The sequence below is a fragment of the Brachycentrus maculatus genome, unplaced genomic scaffold, assembly GCF_059751285.1.
Source record: "Brachycentrus maculatus isolate JH-2025_06_01 unplaced genomic scaffold, ASM5975128v1 h1tg000216l, whole genome shotgun sequence".
Lineage (NCBI taxonomy): Eukaryota > Metazoa > Arthropoda > Insecta > Trichoptera > Brachycentridae > Brachycentrus > Brachycentrus maculatus.
Window position 1 is genome coordinate 1,734,026 of NW_028280967.1, and position 24,424 is coordinate 1,758,449.

General features: G+C 37.7%; 1 protein-coding gene across 1 annotated transcript in view; it reads left to right on the forward strand.

Moving 5' to 3' along the window:
- The first annotated feature begins 348 nt into the window (after window positions 1–348).
- Window positions 349–24,424, forward strand: part of Treh (Trehalase) — a 127,209-nt gene continuing 103,133 nt past the window's right edge. Inside the window, exon 1 of the mRNA XM_088264157.1 lies at window positions 349–740. The gene's annotated coding sequence lies outside the window, so the exon portion shown is untranslated. The remainder of the gene's footprint in view (window positions 741–24,424) is intronic.

The following is a 24,424-nucleotide window of genomic DNA, read 5'->3' on the forward strand; positions in this document are numbered from 1 at the left end:
GCGTCATTTTTAATGATAATTGGTTTCATTATTCAGTGTTCTTCAAAGCAGCCAAAATTCTATTAAACTTGGAGAACCCACTTTTTATTCTAATGTTTTAGTTCCACTCCTCGAAGTACCGATATAAAATATGAATAAATGTCTTCTAAAATCTAAAATAATGAGTGAACGTGAAAATAGCTTTATTATTTCCACTTTCATTATTTAAAAAAAATATAAAGGTAGGTACTTCTTCGGACCTGGTTACGTAAGTACCTACATAGTACTTAACATTCCATTAGTAATTTGAATTTTTCAGACTACTGGCAGCATTATGTAAAAATGGCGGCCGTAACTTAAAAACAGCTGTTTTCAAATTTGACGTTTGACAACTCTCTTGATTTTTTTCACGTTTCCGGTGCAAGCATGAACTTGACATTGAATTATTGTCGTGTTAAAAATGTCAGCGTTTGGGTTCTAGTCAAAGGCGTTTTCGGTCAGCTTTCAATTTAAAAGTAAAATTGCTGTAGAAAGCTGCAATTGCACGCGGGCGCCTTACTGCAGTTCTCTGTTTGCAGCTGTCAGACGGCCGGCGCTTCGGCATTTTCTTGGCGTAAATACTTTCTTCGCGTCGCGATGTGTTGTGCAAATGTATTTTAAAACAATCGTCCCGCCTACTGTGCTACCGTACGGTGAATAAAATCAGTGTAATTGTGTTCGCGTGACTTTTCATCGTCTCAAAACGCCCGCAGCGCCCGAAGGTATGTAGATATAATACATTTATTTATATATTTTACGATGTTTTCAACACGTGTTTTCATAATATTTTCCGGCAAACTCGTACGTGCTCGTATTGTGTAAATAAAAATGTAGCAAAGTCAATATTTAGCTGTGTGTAGAGCGCTCTAGTTAAGTTTTATTACTATATTCCTAACATGTCATTGCTGATTATAAAAAGAGCAAATAAATGTAATCGTAAAAAGTATAATTTAGATTACCTTCACGGTGTTATTACTTCCTAGAATCGGAAGTAACGCTTTTCAAATAATACGTTCATGAAACATTGTTTCAAGGTTGTGCAAAACGATTATCATTTGATTGGGATAACAAAAATTGAAGTCGAGATCTGCAAAAAAGTTGCTAAACCAATTTTGCACTAAGGCTGCCAGAATTGAAAGGAATTTAACAGGGTTTAAACTACGTTAAAAAATATCTATCCCCAAATAAAAAGCGATTAATATTTGGACATATTTTTTAAAGAGATACATTTTACTTCATTACTAAATCGCTTAATTTTTTTTTTGGCTAGACAATTTTACCCTTACCTCTCGTAACGTCGAGTGTGGCTCGACGAGGTATTTATTACGCCAACTCCAATATATATGGCGCAATGTCTAAAATAATATAAACCTCCCCTATAACGTTGAGATAGGTACCGCGTTATCGGAGGGCACGTTATGGGAAGGTAAATGTTTTAAGATTGTATTTTAATTTAATAATGACTCATTTCATTTCCGCTGGTTGAAATGTAATAATAGAATTTAAAACATTAATCCTTTGAAACGTTCCCTCCGATAGCGGGGAACCTATCTCAACGTTATAGGAGGGTTTACGTAAATCAAACAATTAATACACACTCTGTTTTCCAATACAAAAATTAAGTGAAACTCCGATAAATAAAAATATAACAAGACAAAAAATACACTAAACAAAAAAATATTGAGTTTTGTCGACTTTTTAATACACTGTTTTTTTCAAATTATTTGTAAATATTTCTTGAGAACTCATGATATGTATAGTTATACTTTTACAATACATCACAATGAACTATTATAATTACTAGTGTCGGGTTGTGGTCTCGTGGTTAGTGTCGCGGACTCTTAAGTCAGAGTTTCTCGGTTCGAACCCACTCTACCACAATTTGATACCTATTTCTAATAATGAGCCTCTTAGGCTCACAGAAATATGTAGTATGAATTTAAAATATTTGTGTAAATAAAAAAAAAATCTCATCCTTGTCTCATGTCTCTTCCTTTATATAGACCTCTCTTATACATAGTTGTGAAGAACTGTAATTGGCACTCATGATTTTATTTTTTTGTATTCTGATGTATCATATATTGTAACTGTTGTTCTTCCTTCCAATAAAATAAAAATAAAATAAAAACACAAATATTTCTCTGTTTTTTTTTAAAGTTTGTTTACGCATATTAGCGTTCAAATTCTGGTGAAAATAAAATATTTAAAAATTAATTTAGCATCGAATACTGTTTTTTTTATGCTTGCTCAAATACTAGTCAAAAGTTTTTTCTACCTTCTATTGACTTACCGCGCACGATGAAATAAAAAATCTTTTTTTTTTCTCAAATTCATTCATTTGGATATGGTTGATTTTGAAGTATAAAAACTCAGTTAATACATTGTATTTTATGTACACTTTAAATTATTCAGTATTGCCATAAGCGAAGGCCAAAGATTTTTATAAAAGATTATGTTATAAAAGTAGGTACTAGGTACTAGAGAAAAAATGACATTTTTACTGTTGCTTTCCCAAAAAGAGACTTAGCTCTTGTGCTTGGAGAAAGACTTACACTCATTGTTTGTGGTTCATACTTACGAATGATAAAATAGTTTTTTCTTCTTCTTTGTTTTTTTTTCAATTAACATTGGTTATTGTTATTGAAATATTTGGTTCCCAAACATTTGAAGTTCTTTTAAGTTTTGTACTGAAATTTCTTGGTGGAACTGCATTTTAAAGAATAAAATAACAACTAACGTAATAATCGTCGGGTATGTATGAGGAGATGCATGAATGTAGAAGAGGCGAAGAATGTTTGCAAAGACAGAGTGGTGTGGCGTTCGATTCTCTCTGCCTACCCCTGCGGAGAAGCGGCGTGATGGTTAGTTAGTTAGTTTTAAATAACAACTTTGTAGTTTTTTTCCACACGAAATTTATTTGACCAGCAACCGGATTTCGTAGTTACCGACATCACCAGTCTGATGATGTCGGTTATGACGAAACCCGGTTGCCGGTCAAATAAAATTAATGTGGAAAAAATACATAGTTGTTATTTTGTTTTATTTGAAGTTCTGTTGGATTTGTTTGGTATTGCATTTTGGTGCTGTAAAATCGTTTTGGAATCTCAAAGATGAAGTTTTATTTATTTTTTCGGCATTTACTTTGTGGTAAGATATGTTGAAATTATTAAAGAAAACACTTGTTTTTTATACCACTTGAGTTTATTTGACGACTAGTTTCGAAAGTTAAGCTTCCATCTTCAGGTCTAAATGTAAACACTTTACATTTAGACCTGAATTTCGGAAGCTTAGCTTCCGAAACTAGTCTTCAAATAAACTCATATTATTTTTTGACATCTCATCAAAGATGAAGAAGAATATGGAAATCTGGGCATTTACGGCATTTTCTGCTTAATAAAAAGCTTCTTTACATCTCACCAATAGATGTCTCTAGTGAAGTTCTAGTGATTCAAGAACAAGGTTTCTAAATTGGTTCATATACATATATAGAACTTCCAAGAATTTGAGTAGTGTGGTTGTCAAAAATGGGTAGAATTGGTGAATGTTACACGTGTGTAAAGTGATCACTTAAATCAGCCTATGACGGTCGTCAGCCCCGTAAATGCCCAGACTTCCATATTCTTCTTCATCTTTGATGAGATGTCAAAAAATAATATGAAAATTAACTCCTGTAATTGGAGATAATCCAGATTTTGTGAACAAGTATTTGGACACACTCAAAATGTTGTAAATAAACTCAAGTGGTAAAAAAACAAGTGTTTTCTTAAATAATCTCAAAGATATATGAATGTTTTTTTCTCTTTCAAAAGTTTGATTTTTTTTACTATTTATTTTTCAAAGATACATTTTTTAAACATTTTTTATCTTTTTATTTTATGTATTATGGCTCTTTAGGCATGGCCTGTGTTGTTATATTAATTATTGTCTGTGATTTTGAGTACACCCGGTACATATTGTACTGCGATTAGCGCGTACAACATTTCACTAACCAAATTTCGCAATGTTCCTACATAAAATCGATTACATTAATTTTTTATCATAGCTTATTTGATTATACAACAAAATCGCCAGGAATTATTATTCGTTTAACCACTAAGTTTTTACTTCGCGAAATACTTTTTGTTGTTTTTATAATATTATTATACATTAGCTAAATATCTAGGTGTATATATGAGCAGTGGCGTACACAGCGAATTAATTATGGTAGGCAGTAGAGATAGGTAAGCCAGGTACTACTTAGTAAGGTAGGATAAGGTACTGGTTGCGTTTTTATGTCACGCGGGTCAAGTTAAGATAGGCACTGTTTTTCTGCCTATATAGACGGCACGCATATAAGGTAAATTGAGGAATAATAGGCCACACTACCATAATATACCTGTATACCGTTTAATGTTTATTATTGAAACTGAAAAAAAGAGGAAATTTATTAATATTTATTATTATTTTATGTACATATGGCATATTCTTCAAAAAGACAAATTACGATATATATGTATATATATATGTATATATATATATATATATATATATATATATATATATATATATATAAATATATATATATATATATATATATATATATATATATATATATATATATATATATATATATATAATATATATATATATATATATATATATATATTTATATATATATATATATATATATATATATATATATATATATATATATATATATATATATATATATATATATATATATATATATATATATACATATATATATATATATATATATATATATATATATATATATATAAATATATACATAAATAATAAATAATAAAAACCCTTATCTGCACCCCAATGGTGCAAAGGGCACAGCTTCATATAAGCGCAGTGTTATCTTGATCGTTTACAGATGAAGGAAAGGTGATCAGCCCTCCGCTTCGTAATATTGAATAAATAATATATATATATATATATATATATATATATATATATATATATATATATATATATATATATATACATATATATATATATATATATATATATATATATATATACATATATATATATATATATATATATATATATATATATATATATATATATATATATATATATATATATATATGTATATATATATATATATATATATGTATATATATATATATATATATATATATATATATATATATATATATATATATATATATATATATATATATACATATATATATATATAAATATATATATATATATATATATATATATATATATATATATATATATATATATATATATATATATATATATATATTTATATATATATATATATATATATATATATATATATATATATATATATATATATATATATATATATATATATATATATATATATATACAGTATCTACTCAATGAATTAGGGCCACCCATTATTTTTTTGAATACTCTGAAATCTTTTGGATTATTATATTTATTTTACATAAATACTTTAAGTTTTCTATTGATATCTAATATCATGTATATTACCTTCAATAATATGTAAAATATACCTGGATCATTAAAGCCTTTACAAAATTTCAAACCCTTTTTCTGAGAAAGGTCTCTAATTAGCACAGGTAGACAGATAATTGAAAGTTCAAAAAATAGTCTTATCTCATTTATTAGTGAAGTTTCTTGAGTTCTGGTTGTTGTTTTGTTCAGAGAGGTTATATAGTTATCGTGTTTTGTGAAAAAAACTTAATTTTTAATTTCAGTTAATAAAGTATAAAATTTTTTTGTAAACACAAGTGTTTTTTTTGAAAAGGACAAAATGGGAAAAAGTAAAGACATTTCCGAGGAAAAAAAGTCTAGTGTTATAGTGCTACTGAAATTAGAAATACTATCTAATAGAGAAATTTCAAAAAAAGAAAACGTTTCTCGTCAAACAGTGGACAGAATTTCAAAATCAATAAAAAATCAGTCACCCGCCACCAGCAATCGGCGAAAGAACTGTCGTAGGATTAGAAAAACAACACCGAGGACTGATCGAAAAATCGTTCAAAGTGCCTTAGAAAACCGTAGTGCATCAGCAAAAACATTAAAAATAAAATTGGAAGAAGAGGGTATAAATATATCGGTATCAACACTGAGGCGACGTCTTTACGAAGTAAATCTGAAATGCAAGCGCCCTGTAAAAGTACCAAAATTGACACCACGAATGAAAGCGGATCGATTAAAATGGGCCAGGCTACATCGAAATTACTCGGTAGATGATTGGAAAAAGGTATTTATTTAAATTGAATTTTCAACATATCATTTTAGTAAATAAACTTATATATTTGAATTAAACTTAAATTTTCATTATTTTTCAGGTCATCTTTAGTGATGAGTGCCGGTTAGAAGCCGTGACAGAGAGCCGTCGATTCGTCAGGAGAACACCAATGGAACGTTACAATGAGGCCTGTGTGGTAAAAGTTATCAAACACCCCCCTGCAACAATGATATGGTCATGTATTATTAACAATTTACCTGGGCCGTTGTTTTTCGTGGAAGGAACAATGAACCAAAATTCCTATAAGCAGGTCTTCGAACGAATTTTATTGCCCTTCTACCATACACTCGACCCAACAGAAGGTCCATACACCTTCATGCAGGGCCAGGACCTTGCCACCGGGCTAAATCAATAATAAAATTTTTGTCTAACAAAAATCTGCCTTTGCTCCCCTGGCCTGGAAATTTTCCGGACCTTAATCCTATAGAAAACGTATGGAGCATGTTAAAAAATAAGGTAAACTCATTTCCAAATCCGACAGTAGACTGTCTAAAAAAAAATATTCAAAAAATTCGGTCAGAAGACGAAGAAATAAAAAACATGATAAAACAGTGCATTTTAAGTATGCCAAAAAGAATTGAGGCAGTTATTTCTGCCAAAGGTGGAAATACTAAATACTAACTATATTTATATGAATATATATGCATAATTTAAGCGTAATAAAGTGTTCATGTGTAAATAAAATTCAATGTTGTTTTATTCAAGGTTTTCTCTGAGTTATTCCTGTTTGAATTGAGAAATTGCGCGAAATTCTGCGTGGCCCTAATTCATTGAGTAGATACTGTATATATATATATATATTCTAAATAAAGTACACATGTACCTCATATTCAGCGTAGACAAACTCTGGTTTCTTGCACAGCCGGTCGCGGACTGAATTATATATATATATATATATATATGTATATATATATATATATATATATACATATATATATATAAATATATATATATATATATATATATATATATATATATATATATATATATATATATATATATATATATATATATATATATATATATATATATATATATATATATATATATATATATATATATATATATATATATATATATATATATATATATATATATATATATATATATATATATATATATATATATATATATATATATATATATATATATATATATATATATATATATATATATATATATATATATATATATATATATATATATATATATATATATATATATATATATATATATATATATTCTAAATAAAGTACACATGTACCTCATATTCAGCGTAGACAAACTCTGGTTTCTTGCACAGCCGGTCGCGGACCGAATTTTTACGTTTCAGAGTACACATTTAAGTGCTGCATTATTCGAGCGGTCGATTCGACTACGCGCGACCACCAAAAGGTGGAAACGATCGGAAAATGCGTGCGATAAATTTACACCGGTCGGAGATCTATTATTAATCGGTGTTACAAGACAAGTGTGTCACACAGAGTCGATGGCACCCAAAGATCGCGGATCGTGACAGAATCCGTTCTTGACATAGTTGGCTTGCGTCTTGGGATTCGATTGCATAAATTATTGTGGTGTATTTATTAGAATAAATTGATCGTCGTGGAATGGATCAGCCTCTAGATCATATAGCTCACTCCTTTCAACAACGTCACATATCAAAAATCGTCAATTTTCAGTTGTGCGTGTTTTCGGAATGCCGAGAAAATGTTCTATACCAGCAAAACGGGCATATTTTTAACTTAATATTGAATTTTTCAAGTGGAGAAAAAACATTCAGGTTTTACCTAAAAAGATGTGTTGCACAGTAAAATTGTTCAATAAGGGGCCTAATATATATTTTTTATACATTGTATTATATTTTTAAATTTTAAAAACCATCTCCTGAAAAATCTTTTTTTATATATGACGTTGTTGAAAGGAGTGAGCGATATATGTACCGTGTATTAGGACATTCGATAGCCCGCAACTTGATTCTCTTTAAACCCAGGTAACATTAAACGTAATTGCATGTTTTTGCTGAACATCCCGTTTTTGTATTAAGAAAATAAGTTTTTATTCGAAATAAATTAATGGTTTTGAAAGAGTTATTGAAAGCAGTTTAAAAAAAAAATACATCGTATTATATTAAGTAGTTTTATATCGTATTACATTATTATTATATTCTTCTTTAAACCCTTATCCGCACCCCAATGGTGCATAGGGCACTGCATCATATAAACGCAGTGTTGTCTTGATCGTTAATACATGAAGGAAAGGTGATCAGCCCTCCGCTTCTAGTACCAGTCCAGGTTAGTATTGAATTAATATCAGAGTGAAAAAATCACTTATATTTATTTAACCCCCGCTGGGAATCGAACCCGGGGCCTCCAGAACGATAGCCGAGCATGCTGACCATTACACTACGGAGGCGGACAAATTATGATTATTATGTTGAGTTATTGTATTTTCTTTGTTGACGCTAGATTTATGTTACAATGAACTGTCTTGCCCAAGAGAGGCCTTAGACGTATTTGCACACACTAACGCAAACAATACAACCTTGTTTTACTATGGATCATGTTGTCCGTCTAGACGCCACGTTCTACATCAAACACTGGCTCTTATACAATTTACAAAATCATAAAAATTCTCGAAAATCATGAACGATGTATGATAGATGTTTGAATGGTGATATAAGGTAGAGGCGCGTTGCAGGAGCCTGGGTATCTATCACCTATCCGTGATAGTTCACAAGGAACTGTCACGAGAGTTGGTACTCGTATCACACATCGCTCACTCATTTCAAGAACGTCATAAATCAAAAACCGTCAATTTTCAGTTGTACTTTCGGAATGCCCAGAAAATGTACTATATCCCTGAAAAAGCGGCATATTTTAAACTTAATATTTACCTGCTACAGGCAGTAAGTGTTGTCATTGCATTTTGAAGAAAAGGTATTGTTTAATTATTTTTTTTAAATATACTTAATATTTTTCAAAAGGAGAAAAAACCTTCAGGTTTTACCTAAAAAGATGTGTTGCACAGTAAAAAGTTCAATAACTGGCTTGATATTTATTTTGGAAATATTGTATTATATTATTAAACTTTAAAAACGCTCCCTGAAAAATAAAGTTTTTTGATTTATGACGTTCTTGAAAGGAGTGAGCGACATGTAAAAACTAGCGAAGGACATTGGTACCATAAACCAAGCTAGGATACAAAATGCCGAACCTTCTTCTAGTGAAATGGAAGGTCTGTTGACGACAGTCAGCAGTCCGGCTTCTCCTGAGCAGTGCAACGTGGTTTCCTCCCAGCAATGAGCAAATGCTGACAAGTTCCTGATTGGCCCACACTAGATTATCCCTGCTGTTCCCAACACAGATTCAAATAAAAATATGTTTAATTAGTTAGAAGAAACAAAAATCCACGTAATGATCTATAAACCTAAATATTTACGGGGTCGTCAGCCTCGTAAATGCCCAGACTTCCATATTCTTCTTCATCTTTGTTGAGATGTCAAAAATGAATATGAAAATAACTCCTGTAATTGGAGATAATCCAGATTTTGTGAACAAGTATTTGGACATACTCAAAATGTTGTAAATAAATTATCTAGTCAAATTATAAGCTTAAATAATAAAAATAAAAATGATATTTTCTGGCGTTTCTCACGTGTGTGATTATAATCCAGGATTCGGACCTCACACACTAATAAAAGAGTTTCTGCTCAATAAAAAGCTTCTTTTCATCTCACCAATAGATGTTTCTAGTGAAGTTCTAGTGATTCAAGAATAACGTTTCAAAATTGGTTTATATATATATAGAACTTCCAAGAATTTGAGTAGTGTGGTTGTCAATAATGGGTAGAATTGGTGAATGTTACACGTGTGTAAAGTGATCACTTAAACCACCCTATGACGGTCGTCAGTCCCGTAAATGCCCAGACTTCCATATTCTTCTTCATCTTTGATGAAATGTCAAAAAATCTATAAACCCTGAACATGAAAAGCAAGGTAAATAATTAATGCAACTCTCATCTAAAAAAGTGATATAAGGAAAGAATGCAAAGCAGTATCACAAGCTCTTCTTCCTGGCTACATGCCAGCTTATTGTCCTTGTAGACTGTTGGTGTCAGCTCTTCTCGTCCTCAGGTTATAGGTCCTTCATTTACATACATTTTATTGTATTCTTAAACTTCAAAAACGATCTCCTGAATAATCAATTTTTTTGACATATGACGTTGTTGAAAGGAGTGAGCGATGTATGAGGAGATGCGTGAATGTGGGCGAATATTGTCCACAAAGAAAGATTGGCGTGGGTTCTAATCTCTGTGCTTACCGCGGCGTGATGGTTGGTTAGTTTGCTAGTCTATTGCATGTATTAAGTTCAGTTGTTAAAGCCAGTATTAGTGGGTTAAAACATTTAAAAAAAATGTTTCTTGATTTGAACCCCTTTACGTCTATATTTTATCAACATGTCGTGACGGATGGCAACCCTAATCAGGTACATACGATGCGAACGTGGTAGGATACCGTGCCCACATTCGAGAACGTGTTTTTTCACACGACATCGCTCTCAAATGCCTCTGGACACGACCACTTGTCGTAAAACTACTTTTGCCTTGCTACTTTCCGAGGCGGATTGCATCAGCAACGGGACGAGCCCCCGAGGTGACGTCACGCGACTGCACAACAACCGTGAATCACGAATATCTTATCTGGACTTTCGATTATTTGGATTTATCAACGAATACTTGTTATTTTAACCTTATGCTGTGATAAGACGGATTAAACATGTTCTAGGTTTAGCGTAATCAAAGGTTACGTGTGATAAGTCGCGAGATCGTGTGTTTTGGTTACGAAATACGGGCCAAGAATGAATGACTGTATGGTTTTGGGTGTTGAAAGTCCACCTTGTTGGTTCTAGCACATTCAGGCATTATCTTTACAAGAAATACTTGTTTTATACTTGGAAATGCTTAGGTCAGTAATACAATAATACAGTAAATCCTCGATATAACGGACTAATTGGGGGGAGGGGTGTCCGTTAAAGCCGAAAGTCCGTTATATAAAAATACTACTACTACCACCACGCCGTTTCCCCGCAGGGGTAGGGGCAGAAAGGATGGAACGCCACACTCTTCTGTCCTGACATACACTCCTCGCCTCCTTCACATCCATACATCTAGTCATACATGCCCTCAGATTACGCAAACAGTGTCAAAACACCGCCAAATTTTAGGTTCTGATTCATCTTTGGAATGATGAAGGACTACCGGAGTATAGTCGCTTCTATCAACTGCTTCTTGACCACCCGCAGCAGCAATCGGGATAATCTCAACTACTAGTTCTTTGTGATTTTTACTTGTTCTCTGTGATTTTTACTAGTTCTCTGTGATTTTTACTAGTTCTCTGTGATTTTTACTAGATCTCTGTGATTTTTACTAGATCTCTGTGATTTTTACTAGTTCTTTGTGATTTTTACTAGTTCTCTATAATTTTTACTAGTTCTCTGTGATTTTTACTAGATCTCTGTGATTTTTACTAGTTCTCTGTGATTTTTACTAGTTTTCTGTGATTTTTACTAGATCTCTGTGATTTTTACTAGATCTCTGTGATTTTTACTAGTTCTTTGTGATTTTTACTAGTTCTCTGTGATTTTTTCTAGTTCTCTGTGATTTTTACTAGTTCTCTGTGATTTTTACTAGATCTTTATGATTTTTACTAGCTCTTTCAGATTTTTACTAGTTCTTTGTGATTTTTACTAGTTCTCTGTGTCTTTTTGTCATGGCATCAGCCGTAGTCGCGCAGCAATTGGGGATAATCTAAACATTTTTTAAATTAACATAGCCAACCGGGTTGACATAGCAACCGGGTTGCTTGCAACCCTTGGGGTTGGCCCCATCCCCATTCATACCCCCATCCCCATTCTTCCCCCATCCCCATTTATACCCCCTTTCCAATCCATACCCCCTTCCCTTTCCATACCCCCTTTCCCATCCATACCCCCTTCCCCTTTCATACCCCCTTTCCTATTCATATCCCCATACCCCCTTTCCTATTCATACCCCCTTTCCTATCCATAACCCCTTTCCTATCCATAACCCCTTTCCCATCCATACCCCCTTCCCTTTTCATGCCCCCTTTCCCATCCATACCCCCTTTCCCATTCATATCCCCATACCCCCTTTCCCATCCATACCCCCTTCCCTTTTCATGCCCCCTTTCCCATCCATACCCCCTTTCCCATCCATACCCCCTTCCCCTTTCATACCCCCTTTCCTATTCATATCCCCATACCCCCTTTCCTATTCATACCCCCTTTCCTATCCATAACCCCTTTCCTATCCATAACCCCTTTCCCATCCATACCCCCTTCCCTTTCCATGCCCCCTTTCCCATCCATACCCCCTTTCCCATTCATATCCCCATACCCCCTTTCCCATCCATACCCCCTTCCCTTTTCATGCCCCCTTTCCCATCCATACCCCCTTTCCCATCCATACCCCCTTCCCCTTTCATACCCCCTTTACAATCCATACCCCCTTTCCCATCCATACCCCCTTTCCCATCCATACCCCCTTCCCCTTTCATACCCCCTTTACAATCCATACCCCCTTTCCCATCCATACCCCCTTCCCCTTCCATACCCCCTTTACAATCCATACCCCCTTTCCCATCCATACCCCCTTCCCCTTTCATACCCCCTTCCCCTTTCATACCCCCTTTACAATCCATACCCCCTTTCCCATCCATACCCCCTTTCCCATCCATACCCCCTTCCCCTTTCATACCCCCTTTACAATCCATACCCCCTTTCCCATCCATACCCCCTTTCCCATCCATACCCCCTTTCCCAACGATACCCCCTTCCCTTTCCATGCCCCCTTCCCTTATCATGCCCCCTTTCCCATCCATACCCCCTTTCCCATCCATACCCCCTTTCCCATCCATACCCCCTTCCCCTTCCATACCCCCTTTACAATCCATACCCCCTTTCCCATCCATACCCCCTTCCCCTTTCATACCCCCTTTACAATCCAAACCCCCTTTCCCATCCATATCCCCATACCACCTTTCCCATTCATATCCCCATACCCCCTTTCCCATTCATACCCCCTTCCCCTTTCATACCCCCTTTCCCATCCATACCCCCTTTCATACCCCCTTTCCCATTTATACCCCCATCCATATTCATACCCCCATCCCCCCATTCATATCCCCATCCCCATTCGTATGAAAGAAAAGTGTTGTTTTTGCATTTTGAAGAAACGGTATTGTTTAATTGATTTTTTTAAATATACTTAATATTTTTCAAATGGAGAAAAAACAGTCAGGTTTTACATATTTAAAAATATCTGTTGCACAGTAAAAAGTTCAATAAGTGGCTTGATATTTATTTAAATACATTTCATTATATTTATAACTTTAAAAACGATCAGTTGTGCATGTTTTCAGAATGCCCAGAAAATATACTTAATATTTTTCGAATTGAGAAAAAACAGTCAGGTTTTACCCATTTAAAAAGATCTGTTGCACAGTTTAGTAAGTGACTTAATTTTTTTTTTATTTTAAATACATTTTATTATATTTTTAAACTTTAAAAACGATCTCCTGAAATATCAAGTTTTTTGATAAATGACGTTTTTGAAAGGGGTGTGCGAAAATTTAACGATTTTCTTGTCGATTTCAAATCCGAATTGGCCAGTGTGCCAGTCGAACGATTCTTGACCTTAATACCCGCTTTTGCGCGTAAATAACGTGCATTTTGCCTCGTCAATTTTCTCGGAACCAGTTTTCCCTTCGCGACACGGCCGTGACGTCACGAAGGCGCGACCCGGACGGCCAATCGGAGGCCGCCATTCGAGAGGCCCGTCGTGCCTTAAGCCCTGCGACCACTTTGCTGGCGCAATATTTTGCGATCGTATCTATATCAAAATATATCGCTCATTTCGTGCAACAATGGCGTACGTAAATGATCTATTCATTTTCAAACGGGAGGAATATCTAATTTAACATACTCAACCTATATAAAGTATTGTATTAGACTCGTTTTGTGTTTTTAACAGCCGATATAATAAATTTTTTCATTCATCATTTTCTTTTGGAAAATTCGTCTTCGTAGATACGTTGTTTTCGTAAGTTGGTAATGAATGACGTCACAAAAACGATGGACTTTGGTTACATTGGTAAATTATTGATGTATATTGGTTACATTGGTAAATTTGGCGGCTCTATTTGTTAATGTCTATGGTCCACCCTCCCACTCAGTATTACTGGAGATGCCATTCAGACGTTGGAGCAACGGAAATGGCGCCATTTTACTCAATTCTACAATGACACTCGCGCCATCTCGCAGCATTTCACATTTTGGTAGTTGGTCACTTTCTCCTGTACGACTACGATATGTATGTATTATTGCATTGCTCTTTTTAAATAATTACAGGTTTTGTACGGTTTATTACAATGTCATTTTTGAGTTCAGGTATTGTTTATTTTACTATAAATCCATATTTGCCTATATTTTTCTGATAATCCGGCCTTTGTGTGCAAATTGAAAGTGCATTTTTGAGCAAAATTTATAATCATTTAGCCCTGGTTGATACCTTGTTGTTCCCTACATGTTCACCGACTGATGAATCCGAACATGCGCCTGTAGCGCCACATGTCGAACGCCTCCAGCCACTATTGTATTGTTTTTAGGGATCAACCTTATTATTTTATTATGAACTATACACATCTACTATCATTTTAAGACATACAAAGTAATATGCTATAAATCCTTGTACATAATAGGCAAATATAATTTTCTAATTAACTAATTTCTAATTTTCTAACTTATAATTATTTTAAAAAAACGCCTCCAGCCGCCTAAGACGTTCATTTAGAGTTGTTTCTTTTTCAAATCATAAAATAAAAAATCATCGTCGCCGAGTGGATGAGGGCTTTAAACGCAAAATGGCAACGTGGTGTGGAAAATTACCGCTACTTCTCAGACATATTATTTATTATTTCTGATTACTACTCATGGATCTTGCACGAGTGTATGTATCAAAATGCAACGTTGCAAGTGATAAAAATCACATTTGTAGTAATAAATCCTGCCGACTTTTTATTATAGTATCAAGTCGTGACTATGACATTTAAAATGTCGACTTTTATCGCTATTATTATGCATTTTATTACTTTTCGCCGTTAGGCACAGACAAGCACTAAAATTAAACGATTTGCATAGTTTTTAATGCTGTTTTATGATTCATATAATGGATTTTTCTAGTCTACCATTATCTAAAAAAAATATTTAAAAAATTACGCTTTCAAAATCTGATATTTGAGGCGCATGTTCCAAATCCTATGGACAGCTAGACGCACCAACGAGTGCATTCCTTAGGAGTTACACTTGGATGGCTTGACTCTGGCTAATGTCTGTACACGACAGATTCTTCAGTTCTTTGGGCACGTTGATCATGACAGTGAGAATAGCCTGAAACGACTGGTTGTGATCGGTAGCCTGGAGGGGAAGAGAGGGAGAGGAAGAACGCACACGATGGACCGATCAAGTTAAGCAGCAGGCACCTTGGTGGTTGGAGCTCTACGTGCAGCGCAGTCAAAGGATAACTGGAGAAGAGTCATTGCTTCCACAAGGGTCATTGCTTCCTCACTATTGAAGGATAAAACGGAGAAGAATATTATCATAAAGATGGTCAATAAATTCACTACAAAAATGGTGAAACATATATCGGGTCGAAATATCATATTGACTGGGAAATTAATTTCTAAGAATCTAACAATTATGTTGGAAATAGGAGAATAAGACCGAGAAAAACTTGGTATGATTTGAAAACGTTGTTGAGGCCTGTGCACTTCACGGAATTTTACCGTCCGGCACGTCAGTTAGCATATAAAACGGATGACTGGCTTGGATAAGGCTTTTCCTTTAGTTTTCTTTCTTCGGATCGGTGCGCTTGCATCCAGTAGACCTTCATCATTCCAAAAATGAAGGTGACGGCTTCTCCTTGAAAATGCTCACGTTGCTCATGATTTTCATCCCGAAATTGTTGAGATTATCCCGGTGGTGCTGCGGGCTGTCGAGAAGCAGTTGGTCGAAGCGACTCAAATCCAGTAGACCTTCATTTTTCCGAAAATGAAGATGACGGCTTCTCCTTGAAAATGCTCACGTTGCTCATGATTCTCATCTCAAAATTGTTGAGATTATCCCGATATCTGCTGCGGATGGTCGAGAAGCAGTTGGTCTATGCGACTGAAACCTAGTAGACATTCATTTTTCCGAAAATGAAGATGACGGCTTCTAGTTGAAAATGCTCACGTTGCTCATGATTCTCATCTCAAAATTGTTGAGATTATCCCGGTGGTGCTGCGGGCTGTCGAGAAGCAGTGGGTTGAAGCGACTAAAATCCAGTAGACCTTCATCATTCCAAAAATGAAGATGACGGCTTCTCCTTGAAAATGCTCACGTTGCTCATTATTCTCATCACCAAATAGTTGAGATTATCCCGATATCTGTTGCGGATGGTCGAGAAGCAGTTGGTCTATGCGACTATAATCCAGTAGACCTTCATTTTTCCGAAAATGAAGATGACGGCTCCTCCTTGAAAATGCTCACGTTGCTCATGATTCTCATCTCAAAATTGTTGAGATTATCCCGATATCTGCTGCGGATGGTCGAGAAGTAGTTGGTCTATGCGACTAAAATCCAGTAGACCTTTATTTTTTCCAAAATGAAGATGACGGCTTCTCGTTGAAAATGCTCATGTTGCTCATGATTCTCATCTCAAAATTGTTGAGATTATCCCGATATCTGCTGCGGATGGTCGAGAAGCAGTTGGTCTATGCGACTAAAATCCAGTAGACCTTCATTTTTCCGAAAATGAAGATGACGGCTTGTCCTTGTAAATGCTCACGTTGCTCATGATTCTCATCTCAAAATTGTTGAGATTATCCCGATATCTGCTGCGGGTGGTCGAGAAGCAGTCGGTCGAAGCGACTAAAATCCAGTAGACTCTCCATGTCAACTCTGTGCCACGGCAACCCAGTTGCCATGTCCACCTTGCAACCATGTCAACTCTTCCAACCCTGTGACATAGCAACCATGTGCCATAGCAACCCAGTTGCTATGTCACAGTTGACATAGCAACCCAGTTATTCCCCATCATTCCCCCAACCCCATCCCTAACCCTATCCCCATTCATATCCCCATCCAATTCATTTCCCCATCCCTATTCATATAATCATCCCCATTCATAACCCCAACCCGTTTTAATATCCCCATCCCCATCATATCCCCATCCCCATCATATCCCCATCCCCATCATATCCCCATCCCCCATCATTCCCCATCCCTAACCCTATCCCCATTCATATCCACATCCCATTCATATCCTCATCCCCATTTATATCCCCATTTATATCATCCTCATTCATATCCCAATCCCCATTCATATCCCCTTCCCCATTCATATTCCCATTCCCATTCATACCCCCCTCCCCAACCTTATCCCCACCCCCCAACCCCATTCACATCCCCATCCCCATTAATATCCACAACTTCATCCCCACTTGTATCCCCATCCCCATTCATACCCCCGACCCAAACTCCATCCCCATTCATATCCCTATCCACATGTATATCCCCATCCCCATCATTCCCCAACCCCATTCATGCCCTCAACCCTAACCCCATCCCCATTCATATCCCCATCCACATTCATATACCCATTCCCATTCATACCCCCATCCCCAACTCCATTCTTAACCCCCAACCCCATTCCCATTCATATCCCCATCCCCTTTAATATCCACAAACCCAATCTCCATTAATATCCCCATCCCCAACCTTATCCCCAACCCCCAACCCCATCCCTGACCCCATCCCCAACCCCCAACCCCATTCATATTCCCATCCCCATTAATACCCCCTCATGATTCTCATCTCAAAATTGTTGAGATTATCCCGATATCTGCTGCGGATGGTCGAGAAGCAGTTGGTCTATGCGACTATAATCCAGTAGACCTTCATTTTTCCGAAAATGAAGATGACGGCTCCTCCTTGAAAATGCTCACGTTGCTCATGATTCTCATCTCAAAATTGTTGAGATTATCCTGATATCTGCTGCGGATGGTCGAGAAGCAGTTGGTCTATGCGACTATAATCCAGTAGACCTTCATTTTTCCGAAAATGAAGATGACGGCTTCTCCTTGAAAATGCTCACGTTGCTCATGATTCTCCATCATTCTCCAACCCCATTCATACCCCCAACCCTAACCCCATCCCCATTCATATCCCCATCCACATTCATATACCCATTCCCATTCATACCCCCATCCCCAACTCCATTCTTAACCCCCAACCCCATTCCCATTCATATCCCCATCCCCTTTAATATCCACAACCCAATCTCCATTCATATCCCCATCCCCAACCTTACCCCCAACCCCCAACCCCATCCCTGACCCCATCCCCAACCCCCAACCCCATTCATATTCCCATCCCCATTAATACCCCCTCATGATTCTCATCTCAAAATTGTTGAGATTATCCCGATATCTGCTGCGGATGGTCGAGAAGCAGTTGGTCTATGCGACTATAATCCAGTAGACCTTCATTTTTCCGAAAATGAAGATGACGGCTTCTCCTTGAAAATGCTCACGTTGCTCATGATTCTCCATCATTCCCCAACCCCATTCATACCTCCAACCCTAACCCCATCCCCATTCATATCCCCATCCACATTCATATACCCATTCCCATTCATACCCCCATCCCCAACTCCATTCTTAACCCCCAACCCCATCCCCATTCATATCCCCATCCCCTTTAATATCCACAACCCAATCTCCATTCATATCCCCATCCCCAACCTTATCCCCAACCCCCAACCCCATCCCTGACCCCATCCCCAACCCCCAACCCCATTCATATTCCCATCCCCATTAATACCCCCTCATGATTCTCATCTCAAAATTGTTGAGATTATCCCGATATCTGCTGCGGGTGGTCGAGAAGCAGTCGGTCGAAGCGACTATAATCCAGTAGACCTTCATTTTTCCGAAAATGAAGATGACGGCTTCTCCTTGAAAATGCTCACGTTGCTCATGATTCTCCATCATTCCCCAACCCCATTCATACCTCCAACCCTAACCCCATCCCCATTCATATCCCCATCCACATTCATATACCCATTCCCATTCATACCCCCATCCCCAACTCCATTCTTAACCCCCAACCCCATCCCCATTCATATCCCCATCCACATTCATATACCCATTCCCATTCATACCCCCATCCCCACCTCCATTCGTAACCCCCAACCCCATCCCCATTCATATCCCCATCCCCTTTAATATCCACAACCCAATCTCCATTCATATCCCTATCCCCAACCTTATCCCCAACCCCCAACCCCATCCCTGACCCCATCCCCAACCCCCAACCCCATTCATATTCCCATCCCCATTAATACCCCCTCATGATTCTCATCTCAAAATTGTTGAGATTATCCCGATATCTGCTGCGGATGGTCGAGAAGCAGTTGGTCTATGCGACTATAATCCAGTAGACCTTCATTTTTCCGAAAATGAAGATGACGGCTCCTCCTTGAAAATGCTCACGTTGCTCATGATTCTCATCTCAAAATTGTTGAGATTATCCCGATATCTACTGCGGGTGGTCGAGAAGCAGTCGGTCGAAGCGACTAAAATCCAGTAGACCTTCATTATTCAGAAAATGAAGATGACGGCTTCTCCTTGAAAATGCTCACGTTGCTCATGATTCTCATCTCAAAATTGTTAGATTATCCCGATATCTGTTGCGGATGGTCGAGAAGCAGTTGGTCTATGCGACTATAATCCAGTATACCTTCATTTTTCCGAAAATGAAGATGACGGCTCCTCCTTGAAAATGCTCACGTTGCTCATGATTCTCATCTCAAAATTGTTGAGATTATCCCGATATCTACTGCGGGTGGTCGAGAAGCAGTCGGTCGAAGCGACTAAAATCCAGTAGACCTTCATTATTCAGAAAATGAAGATGACGGCTTCTCCTTGAAAATGCTCACGTTGCTCATGATTCTCATCTCAAAATTGTTGAGATTATCCCGATATCTACTGCGGGTGGTCGAGAAGCAGTTGGTCTATGCGACTATAATCCAGTAGACCTTCATTTTTCCGAAAATGAAGATGACGGCTCCTCCTTGAAAATGCTCACGTTGCTCATGATTCTCATCTCAAAATTGTTGAGATTATCCCGATATCTGCTGCGGATGGTCGAGAAGCAGTTGGTCTATGCGACTATAATCCAGTAGACCTTCATTTTTCCGAAAATGAAGATGACGGCTCCTCCTTGAAAATGCTCACGTTGCTCATGGTTCTCATCTCAAAATTGTTGAGATTATCCCGATATCTGTTGCGGATGGTCGAGAAGCAGTTGGTCTATGCGACTATAATCCAGTATACCTTCATTTTTCCGAAAATGAAGATGACGGCTCCTCCTTGAAAATGCTCACGTTGCTCATGATTCTCATCTCAAAATTGTTGAGATTATCCCGATATCTACTGCGGGTGGTCGAGAAGCAGTCGGTCGAAGCGACTAAAATCCAGTAGACCTTCATTATTCAGAAAATGAAGATGACGGCTTCTCCTTGAAAATGCTCACGTTGCTCATGATTCTCATCTCAAAATTGTTGTGATTATCCCGATATCTACTGCGGGTGGTCGAGAAGCAGTTGGTCTATGCGACTATAATCCAGTAGACCTTCATTTTTCCGAAAATGAAGATGACGGCTCCTCCTTGAAAATGCTCACGTTGCTCATGATTCTCCATCATTCTCCAACCCCATTCATACCCCCAACCCTAACCCCATCCCCATTCATATCCCCATCCACATTCATATACCCATTCCCATTCATACCCCCCTCCCCAACTCCATTCTTAACCCCCAACCCCATCCCCATTCATATCCCCATCCCCTTTAATATCCACAACCCAATCTCCATTCATATCCCCAACCCCAACCTTATCCCCAACCCCCAACCCCATCCCTGACCCCATCCCCAACCCCCAACCCCATTCATATTCCCATCCCCATTAATACCCCCTCATGATTCTCATCTCAAAATTGTTGAGATTATCCCGATATCTGCTGCGGATGGTCGAGAAGCAGTTGGTCTATGCGACTATAATCCATTAGACCTTCATTATTCAGAAAATGAAGATGACGGCTTCTCCTTGAAAATGCTCACGTTGCTCATGATTCTCATCTCAAAATTGTTGTGATTATCCCGATATCTACTGCGGGTGGTCGAGAAGCAGTTGGTCTATGCGACTATAATCCAGTAGACCTTCATTTTTCCGAAAATGAAGATGACGGCTCCTCCTTGAAAATGCTCACGTTGCTCATGATTCTCCATCATTCTCCAACCCCATTCATACCCCCAACCCTAACCCCATCCCCATTCATATCCCCATCCACATTCATATACCCATTCCCATTCATACCCCCCTCCCCAACTCCATTCTTAACCCCCAACCCCATCCCCATTCATATCCCCATCCCCTTTAATATCCACAACCCAATCTCCATTCATATCCCCAACCCCAACCTTATCCCCAACCCCCAACCCCATCCCTGACCCCATCCCCAACCCCCAACCCCATTCATATTCCCATCCCCATTAATACCCCCTCATGATTCTCATCTCAAAATTGTTGAGATTATCCCGATATCTGCTGCGGATGGTCGAGAAGCAGTTGGTCTATGCGACTATAATCCATTAGACCTTCATTATTCAGAAAATGAAGATGACGGCTTCTCCTTGAAAATGCTCACGTTGCTCATGATTCTCATCTCAAAATTGTTGAAATTATCCCGATATCTGCTGCGGATGGTCGAGAAGCAGTTGGTCTATGCGACTAAAATCCAGTAGACCTTCATTATTCAGAAAATGAAGATGACGGCTTCTCCTTGAAAATGCTAACGTTGCTCATGATTCTCATCTCAAAATTGTTGAGATTATCCCGATATCTGTTGCGGATGGTCGAGAAGCAGTTGGTCTATGCGACTATAATCCAGTAGACCTTCATTTTTCCGAAAATGAAGATGACGGCTCCTCCTTGAAAATGCTCACGTTGCTCATGGTTCTCATCTCAAAATTGTTGAGATTATCCCGATATCTACTGCGGGTGGTCGAGAAGCAGTCGGTCGAAGCGACTAAAATCCAGTAGACCTTCATTATTAAGAAAATGAAGATGACGGCTTCTCCTTGAAAATGCTCACGTTGCTCATGATTCTCATCTCAAAATTGTTGAGATTATCCCGATATCTACTGCGGGTGGTCGAGAAGCAGTTGGTCTATGCGACTATAATCCAGTATACCTTCATTATTCCGAAAATGAAGATGACGGCTCCTCCTTGAAAATGCTCACGTTGCTCATGATTCTCATCTCAAAATTGTTGAGATTATCCCGATATCTACTGCGGGTGGTCGAGAAGCAGTCGGTCGAAGCGACTAAAATCCAGTAGACCTTCATTATTCAGAAAATGAAGATGACGGCTTCTCCTTGAAAATGCTCACGTTGCTCATGATTCTCATCTCAAAATTGTTAGATTATCCCGATATCTGTTGCGGATGGTCGAGAAGCAGTTGGTCTATGCGACTATAATCCAGTATACCTTCATTTTTCCGAAAATGAAGATGACGGCTCCTCCTTGAAAATGCTCACGTTGCTCATGATTCTCATCTCAAAATTGTTGAGATTATCCCGATATCTACTGCGGGTGGTCGAGAAGCAGTCGGTCGAAGCGACTAAAATCCAGTAGACCTTCATTATTCAGAAAATGAAGATGACGGCTTCTCCTTGAAAATGCTCACGTTGCTCATGATTCTCATCTCAAAATTGTTGAGATTATCCCGATATCTACTGCGGGTGGTCGAGAAGCAGTTGGTCTATGCGACTATAATCCAGTAGACCTTCATTTTTCCGAAAATGAAGATGACGGCTCCTCCTTGAAAATGCTCACGTTGCTCATGATTCTCATCTCAAAATTGTTGAGATTATCCCGATATCTGCTGCGGATGGTCGAGAAGCAGTTGGTCTATGCGACTATAATCCAGTAGACCTTCATTTTTCCGAAAATGAAGATGACGGCTCCTCCTTGAAAATGCTCACGTTGCTCATGGTTCTCATCTCAAAATTGTTGAGATTATCCCGATATCTGTTGCGGATGGTCGAGAAGCAGTTGGTCTATGCGACTATAATCCAGTATACCTTCATTTTTCCGAAAATGAAGATGACGGCTCCTCCTTGAAAATGCTCACGTTGCTCATGATTCTCATCTCAAAATTGTTGAGATTATCCCGATATCTACTGCGGGTGGTCGAGAAGCAGTCGGTCGAAGCGACTAAAATCCAGTAGACCTTCATTATTCAGAAAATGAAGATGACGGCTTCTCCTTGAAAATGCTCACGTTGCTCATGATTCTCATCTCAAAATTGTTGAGATTATCCCGATATCTGCTGCGGATGGTCGAGAAGCAGTTGGTCTATGCGACTATAATCCAGTAGACCTTCATTTTTCCGAAAATGAAGATGACGGCTCCTCCTTGAAAATGCTCACGTTGCTCATGATTCTCCATCATTCCCCAACCCCATTCATACCCCCAACCCTAACCCCATCCCCATTCATATCCCCATCCACATTCATATACCCATTCCCATTCATACCCCCATCCCCACTTCCATTCGTAACCCCCAACCCCATCCCCATTTATATCCCCATCCCCTTTAATATCCACAACCCAATCTCCATTCATATCCCCATCCCCAACCTTATCCCCAACCCCCAACCCCATCCCTGACCCCATCCCCAACCCCCAACCCCATTCATATTCCCATCCCCATTAATACCCCCTCATGATTCTCATCTCAAAATTGTTGAGATTATCCCGATATCTGCTGCGGATGGTCGAGAAGCAGTTGGTCTATGCGACTATAATCCAGTAGACCTTCATTTTTCCGAAAATGAAGATGACGGCTCCTCCTTGAAAATACTCACGTTGCTCATGATTCTCATCTCAAAATTGTTGAGATTATCCCGATATCTACTGCGGGTGGTCGAGAA